General features: G+C 39.5%; 1 protein-coding gene and 1 long non-coding RNA gene across 3 annotated transcripts in view; one reads left to right on the forward strand and one right to left on the reverse strand.

The window, feature by feature from the left end:
- Nucleotides 1-10,076, reverse strand: part of LOC106530582 (uncharacterized) — an 84,933-nt gene that overhangs the window by 41,395 nt on the left and 33,462 nt on the right. For both annotated transcript variants that reach the window (XR_001311809.1, XR_001311808.1), the window contains exons 2-3: nt 3,999-4,089; nt 940-1,025 (exon numbers count right to left, since the gene is read on the reverse strand). This is a non-coding gene — a long non-coding RNA (uncharacterized LOC106530582). The remainder of the gene's footprint in view (nt 1-939; nt 1,026-3,998; nt 4,090-10,076) is intronic.
- Nucleotides 1-10,076, forward strand: part of LOC106530581 (transcription factor SOX-5) — a gene marked incomplete at its 3' end in the record, with an annotated part of 225,596 nt that overhangs the window by 14,267 nt on the left and 201,253 nt on the right.

Raw genomic sequence — 10,076 nt, forward strand, 5'->3', positions numbered from 1 at the left:
ACTTTCATGATATTATGTACTAAAAGTGTTCATGTAGTTCTTAGAAAATTACTTATTTCTCACAAAGTTTGTGCAAACAATGRTTAAAAGCAGTATCAATAGTTTTGAATAAGTACTTATGTTGTAAATAATGGGAGTTAGAGCCTTTTTGAGGTTCAAAGGTGATTGATTTTCAATTTGCAAACTTCGTACCTAAAATAACTTCTGTCCGTCTATCTTTTACATGAATATTTAACATTTTCAAACATTTAGAGGAAGATAGAACAGACTCAGAGTCATTCTGAGCTGTCATCGTGTCAGGTTACTTTTGTCACTTCAATAGAAAACTGTCTGTTTCATATTTTCACTGTTTCACCTTTGCTAAGGCTTCGGCTCGTGTTGACGCTCCAGGTTTGGCGGAGAGGGAGCGGGATCGGATTTGGCGAGTGGAGTGGGACTCCTCCAAACCCCAGCTGAGCTTGGATAACGGTCCTGCCAGTGTACGCGATTGCACCRTAGCTGTTCTCTGTGCTAAGTGCTAATTAGCAGAATAAAGCATCTGTTGTTCTTTTAAACGCGCCGTAGTTAAAATATTTCATCTATCCGCCTGTCTCCGCCGATCTTCAGCTGTGTTAGGAGAGCAGAAAACATAGAGCTGACAGCGCGCGCACACACACACAGACACACACACATTACAAACAGACATAATTGAGTGCAAATGTATCCACAAACCAGCGTGCGCAGAATGAGACGTGCTGAGACACACATACACACATTGTCTGTGCTCTCATGTGAGCTGACAGCAGCATCAGCTTAATGTACCATATTAAAGTGAACAGAAGCTTTACTATAAACATTGTTTCCCCTCAGAGAAAGCCAGAGGCAGAGAGCAGGAGGCTGGTCTGAGAGAGACCGGGCCACTGGCTAAGTGCTTATTACCCTGCCTCCCCTGACACTTACAAATACACACTTTGTTCCTCCGCTGTCTGAGGTAGGAGCGACGAGGGGAGGGGAGGCCATGGAGAATCAGAGGGGAAGATCACAACCTGCAGAAGAAGAAAGGTTAAATGAGTTGAACGTTTACAGACAGGAAAAAGACATATCAGAATCTCCATCCTTGTCTTTTTTTCCTCCTCCCTCCTTTTCCTCTGTCTCTTGTGGCTTCGAGGAGGAGTGTGGGGGCAGAGCGCTCTTGTCTTGTTAAACGGCTGGCAGATGACAGAAAAATTAGAAGCATTTTGCTCTTGACAGGTTGTTTTGTGTGTGTGTGTGTGTGTGTGTGTGTGGGTGTGTGTGTGTGTGCACAATTTTTTCCCTCCCTGCTTTTTTTTTCTGCTTCAAATGTTTCTTGTCAGTTGGTTTTCAGTCAAGCTGTCTCGGCAGCACAATAAGTGCAACCTGCGCGCACACAAACACTGAGAATCATGCACAAAAACACACATGGAGGTAGATTTTTTTTTTGGTGTGTGTTCTCGGAGACAGATCTGATTTTGTGTTCTCAGATTGGCGGCGATGGGAGGAGGGAGAAGAGCTGTTTTTTTCCCACAAAGACGTCTTCCCCTTTGCTAATTATTGAGACAGGCTTAGATTGCCTGTTTGGAAACAGTTTCTCAAACAGCTGTAATGACAATGATTAGGCTGGGCTGTAGATTCTGTACAGGAGAGGAGGGGAGAGGAGAGGAGGGGAGTCTGCCATCATTTCATCCAAACATTTCGCCACCTTGTGTTTATGTAAAGTTTTATTTTTAAATGTCATTCCTTATGATTATTTTTACATTTCAATGCAAGTTTGTTTTGTGACATTTCCCCCTCATCTTTGTAAGTCTATTTGAGTTGACAAAGATGCCTTTTTTTTAGCAATAACTACCAACTTTTATAAATATTTTATGTGATTCAGGAAACATTTTGCGTCAGTTGCTTCTAAATGGCAGATTAAATTCTTGGTTTTGTAGAAAATACAAATGCAGATATTTTTATTATGAGTTCACTAAATATTCTTCACAAAATCTACAAACATCTAATATATGATTTGCTAATCTCAAACTAAGTAAACGTATAAAATGTTGTAGAATGTATTTGTTATGGTAATATTTATTTAACAAAGACAGAAATACGTGGTCCAAGAATGAAGGTACTCCGTGAGATGATCAGCTGAGTTTTATTACAACAACAGGAAACACAGAGAACAACCTGGCCTGTCTCTGTGCCTCTGCTTCTCTCTGTCACTGTCTCTCCACTGTCCACTGTTGTTGTACACTGTGTCTCCAGAGGCCTCATATATATATTAACAAACACCATTCTGTCATCTTAGCAAGATTTGATACAAGGTCAATGGAAAACACAAAAATAAACACAAGTGATATCTAAGAATGACTGTTGTTAGCAAATCTTGTTCTGACTTTAATCATTCTGTCTGCAGATGAACAGCATGTCATGAAAACCTAGGTCATTAAAGGATGTCATGAWTTACTTGCTTAAACACAAAAGTATTAGTTCCACCACATATTCTAATAAATGTAGTAATTTTGACATTCATGGCAGCAACAGGTGCTTCACTACTTCTTTGAACAACCGTTTGTTAACATCTAGGATGAGTTTTTTGTTGTTTGTTTGGAGGGATTGTTGTCCCGTTCTGGCCTGACACAGGATTCTAGCTGTTTATCAGTTCTGGGTCGTCTTTGATGGATTTATTTTGCTCAGTGTGAGCACATGTTGCTCTGAAACCTGTAGACRCTTTTCTGCTTTGATGGAGCATTTCTAAATGTGTAAGATGCCCATGCCAGATGCATTAATGCACCCCATACCATCAGAGAGGCCAGATGGTGCCTCTTTTCAGTACAGATGATCAGTTTTTCCACTTTGCCTCAGGTTATTTAAAAAAAAAAAGCTTTAGTCCATAGAAGACAGCAGAGTTTCTGGACRGTGTTCACGTATGGATTATTCTTTGCATGATAGAGCTTTAAGCAGACAATGAACTGTTTGTGGCCTGGCTCAACCGGCTCATATCTATCCTGAAATCTTWTAGTTTTTTGGTTCAGGAAAGTATAGGAATTGTGAAAAATTACACACGATTCGACACAGGAAACAGTCGTAGCCCAGCTCAAAGTGTTAGCCAATCAGAGCTCACGTCTTCACCACCTTGATCTTCTTTAAAGGGTGTTCTCATAAAGTTTTCCTGTGCAGCTGTGGTCAGCTTACCCGCCTTGTGCCACGAATGTAAATCACATCCCAATACTTAAAGGACTYGGTTCGTGTTTAAAACATCAAGTTGAACGTCTCTCATGACCTGGATAAGTCAGTCAACAATAAACAGCCGTGAACTCGACATCAGTGCTATTAATGTCAGGAGGAAGCCAGAGGGCACCGTTGATTTGTTTGGCCCACAGCATCATATCAGCATCCAAAACATTCACAGCAAACACGCTGAAAGTAGAGCAGGTGGGAAAACAAAAGCACTAAAACGTCTGAGACCAAATAATGTCTTGGATTACCTCTAATGTGGAGAATTATTATCTTTCTAAATCATTATTTTACCACCAGATTACCTGAAACTGTACCGCTTTATCTTTTTATCTCAGCTGTTTCGCATGGCAAGTTCAGATTTTTTATTTAATTTAAAAACGGGCCTGGTTTCGTTCCTCAGAATCCTGTCCTTATTTGTCCTCAGAGGGCATTTCAGGACACCCACGCAACAAATGATGCAATTCTTTTTTTTTTAACGCGGTAAAAGATTACGATGCAGCAAATGTGCTCAGACATCTTAAGTTCGCAGTTCGACTGACAATGAGAGAGCGACAACATGTGTCCCTGYGTGTCTCGCAGACAGAGGTGAGAGAGACAAGAAGGGAAGAGAGAGACGGGCAAGACGACAGAGAGCTGTAATTTAGCAGTCTGACAGAGGAAGTGAGATCTGTTGGGGGTGTGTRTGAGTGTGACAGTCTAAATGAAAAGAGACATCAGTGAATACATGTGTTTGTGTGGACATGAGGAGTGATCTGTGCTCGCTGGGTTTCACTCACCCTGTCAAACCCTGGGACAGCTTTTTTATCAACCTTCCTTCCTGTTAAAGCTCTGTCTGTGCGCCACGTCTGTCAGGATGCACAACCAAACCTTTAAGAGACGAGAAAAAGTAAAAGAGCTGCCACTTTCACAACCACACCATGTCCGAGCAGAGGGCAATAAATAGACTAATGAAGAAAGACAACATTCATTTCAGTGGCTTCTTCTGGCCTTTGAGACAACTTATGACAAGAAACTCTTAMACTGAGCACAACTGATGAGTCACAGCTGCTCGCCGTCACCAGGAAGTGCTCCTGTGCAACACGCTGATTCAGAAAAAAATGAGTCAATCAAGTTTTTATGTTCAGGGTAAACATTTTGACACGAAGTCTCTAAATCATTCAGGATGAGGAATCTCTGTTTTTCCTACTTGAACAAACCATTGATTTAGGATAAATTGCATCATCCTGAAAGGTTTGTTAGAAAATTACATCAGTTTTATTACTTGATAATAAAATATTATCAGAAATGCTCCAATATTTGTTGTCTAATGAATATGGCAATAATCCACATAAATCTTTGGGTAGAAGTGACGTTTAGCAGCTTTTAAAGTTGAAATTTTTAAAATGGCTGTAACTACCGGGTCGTGAGGGCAGATATGGAGCAGATCCAGGCCTCCACAGATCCAGAAGCCAGGTCCTGTAGTCCATAACGTTCCAACTGACCCCTCCAGGGTTTGCATGTCGTCCCACAGCTGACATATCTGTCGTGGCAAATTGATTGTGCCACATTTCAGCATTTAAAGGAGCATTTTCATGGCTTTTGCTTTGCTTTCACTATGGATGATGGTTCAGATTAATGGCTGCTTTTATGCATTTTACACTTTCAGTGCACAGATTCCATGCAGCGTGCATCGGTTGCATGTGGAGTCTTGTTAACAAATTAAACCATTACATTGCTATTCGCCACTCGTAACTCCCAATTAACACGGGATAAAATTTAATTGCACTGTAAAAATTCTTTTTTTTATGAAAGACAAACTGTTATGTTGTCCCGCAAAGACGGGCCTACAATTCCATTAAAATAATGTTGCAGCATTTCTTGAATAAATGCATATTTCCTGCCAGATTTTATGCCAGAGTATCAGAATAAAATCATCATCATGTACCATTATAAGGTAACGTTTTATCCCACGATCAGTTTGTGCTTGGACTTCATGCTGAGGATGAATCTCAGCTACTACCTCACCAGATTTTATTTTTATACCTGCAATTTTGAGTTATAACAATTTTGTTGTTGCTTAAAGCTGATTAGTTGCATTGTAAATTGGATTAACTCCACAAATTAAACAATTGTAGGGATACATTCATTTTTTGTGAGTTTCACTAAAACCCCTCCAGCATTTAATGAGACATTTTGCAAAAAAAAAAAAGAAACAAACAAAAAAATAAACAGTTTGATTACCTTTCTTTGATTTAAGCATTTTTTGTCCAAACTTCATGCTTGAACTTTAAATTTTGTTGCACGAAGACCGCAACTTCTAAAGATTATATCCAGGCTGTTGTCATGCGACAAAAAAAGGAAAAAGCATCACAAGACATTTAGCTTGAATTTGTCTTTGTTCCTCTGACCCTGTGGGTAATTTCTCAGAAGCATAACTTTAGCAAAACTTTATTTGCATGTGTTGTTTTCAATTCCTTCCTCTTTTTTAAAAAAGTCTTCTCCTTTCTTCTGAAAGTCGCTTCTCATTCTTAACATCTTTTATTTTAGGAAAGCAGAGCGGAGTGCATGTGTGTGTGTGTGTGTGTGTGTGNGTCTTTCATTAGTGTAATTTTTTACCAACTTTTTTATTGTTTGCATAAGTGACCACTTTTCTACCAGTAAGTCAAACCACTAATCCCACATATTTAAATACGTGCTGTAAATTAGACTTTTTCCTTGGTAACGGCACTAACAAAGCATGATAAGACAAAACCCCAATGACATTTAAAGATGTGTGCTTTTTTTAAAATATAATTTTTAGGCCCTTGTTCCATGCTTGTCATGTGATGGTTGAACTTCTTCCTGAACAAAATCCCCCTCGACAAAACCTTTTTTGTRAAATCACTTTCATAAATTTTTCTGTGAAATCCTGAGAATTTCTGCTCATTTTGTCGAGGATAAAAATACATTCAACCCTTAACTTTTAAATGTTGTAACCGTGTGATTTCTTGTCTTTCTGCATTTTCTCTCATCTCCCGGCTAAAACAAGCACAAGTTATGTTTTATCCACAGTATTCCTGATTTGGTGCCACTATCCATAAATAATAGCGGAAGTTGCTGTTTTATTTCTGCTTGCACTATTTACATTTACGGTGRGGACAATTCTTTAACAGTGACTCACCCGTCACTGAACACAGACTGGATAGATGACAGGAAGCTATGGCCCGATGTTAGCTACCACTGACATCAACTGCCTCATCTTTCCCGAAGACCAGCAATCCCCTCATGACAGCAAACAAGGTTCTGATCTGCCAATCCCCCCCCCACGTCCTACCATCACAGATGCTTAAACTTCTCAGAGTTGTAAAGTAACTAAGTACAAAAACTTTGTTACTGTACTTAAGTTGAATTTTTGGGTACTGTATTTGTACTTTACTTGAGTAATTATTTTTAGCCTACTTTTTACTTCTACTCCTTACATTTTTAAAAAAGGCAAGAAGTAGAAAGTCGTTACTTTTATTTCATTTTTGCTTTCTTTTCATTCCAGCTTGTAAAAAATAAATACTGTCCATATGAACTGTGCCTCCCAGATAGAGTGAATATTTACTGACACGATTATCCCTCAAAGGGAAGGATCGTCTAAAAATCAATCCAAGATTGTTTTAATTGATCTCCAGCAACGGGACATTTTTATCGAGGATGACAATGGCTTCAACCGTGGGGCACGCGGGGCCGCGGAGTGATTTGACGAGAACGAAAGTGACGAGACTCATATGCTGCGGCGCCTACAGTCACCAACTGTCAGCTCAGTTCAAACACCTATAGGAGATGGTGAGCCAAGGTGTTAGACAGTCATCATCATCAAAACACTTGGTGAGGGGGTATTTTTTGGAGAAGAGTGCCTGGTTCCACGATTCATTGCTGAGGGTTTTTAGTTCACGGTGTCAAGGCGGATGATGATGTTTTAGCTTGTATGTGTGCATGTGTGCGTTACTGAAATATCTCATGAACCACTGCATGGATCTGAATGAGAATTTCAGAAAATAATTATTAGATGAACATCACCAGGTGATGAATTGAATTGAAGGCTCAGTGGATCTGTGTTCGACTACTCCACCTAGCCTGCATTGTTGAGCGCAGAGCCACTGAGAAACTTGCTGTTTCTGCAATGGTTTTTGACAATTTTTTGGACGTATCCCATCGAGTGAGAACATTAATTCAGCTTCCACTGAATCCAGGAAGTTCTACACAAACATACTTCAGGTAAATCTGGTTCGTTCGCCCACCTAAAGTTACAGTCACCTGAAACAAATGCCACCTCCTCAACGTGTGCCACAGTTTGCTGTTAAGACAGATGATTCATCCAGAGGGTTGCCATGAATCAGCCTGTCAGCAGACAGATCTGATCTCAGGCTGGTTATCAAACCCTCCTACATGTGGAACACGTGAATCTACGTGACGAAGGCTGATCCCAGATCTGAGCCTGAAGCTGGAGGTTGGGGTGCTTCCAAACAGGAAGTGTATGAGATCAAACACGCCAATCAGATTGTGGTGTGTGGAGACTAAACATCATCACCCCACAGGAAGGAAGTAGCAATGTCCGAATTACCCTGATCTGTGTGTGTGTGAGGGATTTTCGCAGAGCAGCGTTTACATCCCACCACCAAATGTTTAGCTGTGTGCAGCTACAACCCTCGAACAAAAAGCTATGATTAGACCGAGGGCAGCGTTTATAATGTTTGTTTGTCTAGTGGCCTACGAGCTGTGTAGATGTGTGTGTAAGCATATGTTTCTGACTCCGTGTGTGTGTGTGTGAAAGAGTAGGATAGACGGTCCTGCTGGGACCACCTTGGCGAACAATGGCTCTTTTATTCCTCAAGAACATTTGACTCTGTGTCTCAACGGCCCCAGCCGGAGAGGAAACGCACATCCAGCGGGCTCCGCTAGAGCGTGCACGCATTCATTCGCTAAATCCTTTGGGGGTATCCGCTGGGGGGTCGGTTTTCACTTATCTTAGACACACGTGTCCTTGTGTTTTCTGTGTGTTATTTTTGGTTTTGGTGCAGCTAGTCAGGTAATTTGGTCCACCGCTGCAGACAGCGTGGAATGTGGTGTTGGTGGTCAGTTACGCTTTTGATTTGTGGAGGCGGGACCTAGGAAACAAAACCAGGGAAAGACCTCTTTTCTTTGTTTTTTTTACTCAAGCTGTATGTTTTTTATTTATTGTGTAATGACCACTAAAATTACTAGYCTAATGCACCTCACCAGCAAATAAAACCACCGCAAAAAGAAACTTTTACATTAGTTTTTATATTAAAGAAACCCATTGCATTTGTTTTATAAACTGTTTTTATTTATTTTTGTCTGCTCAGGACAACAAATGCAACTGTGCTAATTTCAGTGCATTATTGATTATTGTGCATTGTYGTTTTAAGATAAGATAAGATAAAACTTTATTGATCCCWGAGTGGGCAAATGTGCTCATTACTGCAGCTCAGTACAGGAGAGGGTGAGACAGAATAAAGATAAGTAAATAAATAAATTAATGAAATGATTATTAAATAAATGATGATTAAATAAATAAATGAAATGATTGCCAGAGTTTTAAACTTATCTTAAGTTGATAAAATAAAAAAGGCGCTGTTATTTGTGAGATATCATGCTCAGAATGTGTGTTTTGAATATACTGTATCTAACCACTTTTGTATTTGATATTTCCAGTTTAAGCCAAGCTCTTGTGCAATGAGTAGCACTTGAAGTATATGTTATAAATGACTCAGTTACAATCACACCAAATTCTAACAGTATTTGTAGAATAAAAGGATTTATAAACTATTATGTTTTCTAAGTGAGTTAGCTGTAGCAGCCATCTTGAAGTTGGTTGTCTCTAAAAGTTAATCAGTTGTTGATCTTAATCCAGTTATTTCCAAACTGAATGATTAGATATTTTGCTAACAGACAAGGTTGACTCCAAGTAGTTATTGGCAACATTTTAAACAACTTGCACAAAGCCATAGCACTCAAGAGTGTTGGTGATGACTCTCAGCTACCATCTGTCAATTTATATTATTATTTTTAAAGGTGACAGCCATCTTGATTTAAACTGACTCCGCCTGCTAACCAGTTGTAGACGTTCACCCAGTGATTACTTTCTAAAAGTTTTGTTAAAATCTGTCCAACGGTGAGATATTTTAGTAACAGAAAAAAGGCATTATTCTTCATCTTTCCCTCTCGGCGACAGGTGATCAAAATGTACAATTCAGACATTTTTAAACTTCAYGGGAAGTGCTGCATTTGGAGGTAGAGCGGAAAACAGCTACCATGAAATATTTTCCTGYGAGTGCCATCATGTCCTCCAGTCGATACAAAAATAGAGGAACCTCAAATTCAACTAAACAGCAGACTATTAGGAACAAAACTATCAGCTGTGGAACATGGCTTGTTTAAATTAAATTCTGCCTGTGGAACAGAACTTTAAATCCAGTTGTAAAGAGAGTCATGTTGGCATTTGTTCTGAGTATCAACAACATTTATCCTGGAGGGGGAAAAATAGCAACAAAGCTCCTTATCCACGGTTAATGGAAATGCAGCGTGTAAAAACTAACTCCTGCACAATTTCATTGGTGGAGAGTTCAGATCCAGTTTTTAATGAAAACTTTTTAAAAACGATGCTTTATTTAAACCCAGGATGCGAGTGGAGATGTTTGAATTTGACAGAAAGGTGAACTGGTTTTCAGTGATGGTTTCTGGTTTTGTTTCTCTAAAAACAAAACGGGTGTTTTGGGAGCTTTAGCATTTTGTCAGAAACAACCATAAAAAGCAGGCAATCRTAATTTTAGAATAGAATATAGAATAGAAATAGCCTTTATTGTCCCGCAGAGGGGAAATTTACCCTT

This window comes from Austrofundulus limnaeus, unplaced genomic scaffold (genome assembly GCF_001266775.1).
Source record: "Austrofundulus limnaeus strain Quisiro unplaced genomic scaffold, Austrofundulus_limnaeus-1.0 Scaffold534, whole genome shotgun sequence".
In the NCBI taxonomy this organism is placed as follows: Eukaryota; Metazoa; Chordata; class Actinopteri; order Cyprinodontiformes; family Rivulidae; genus Austrofundulus; species Austrofundulus limnaeus.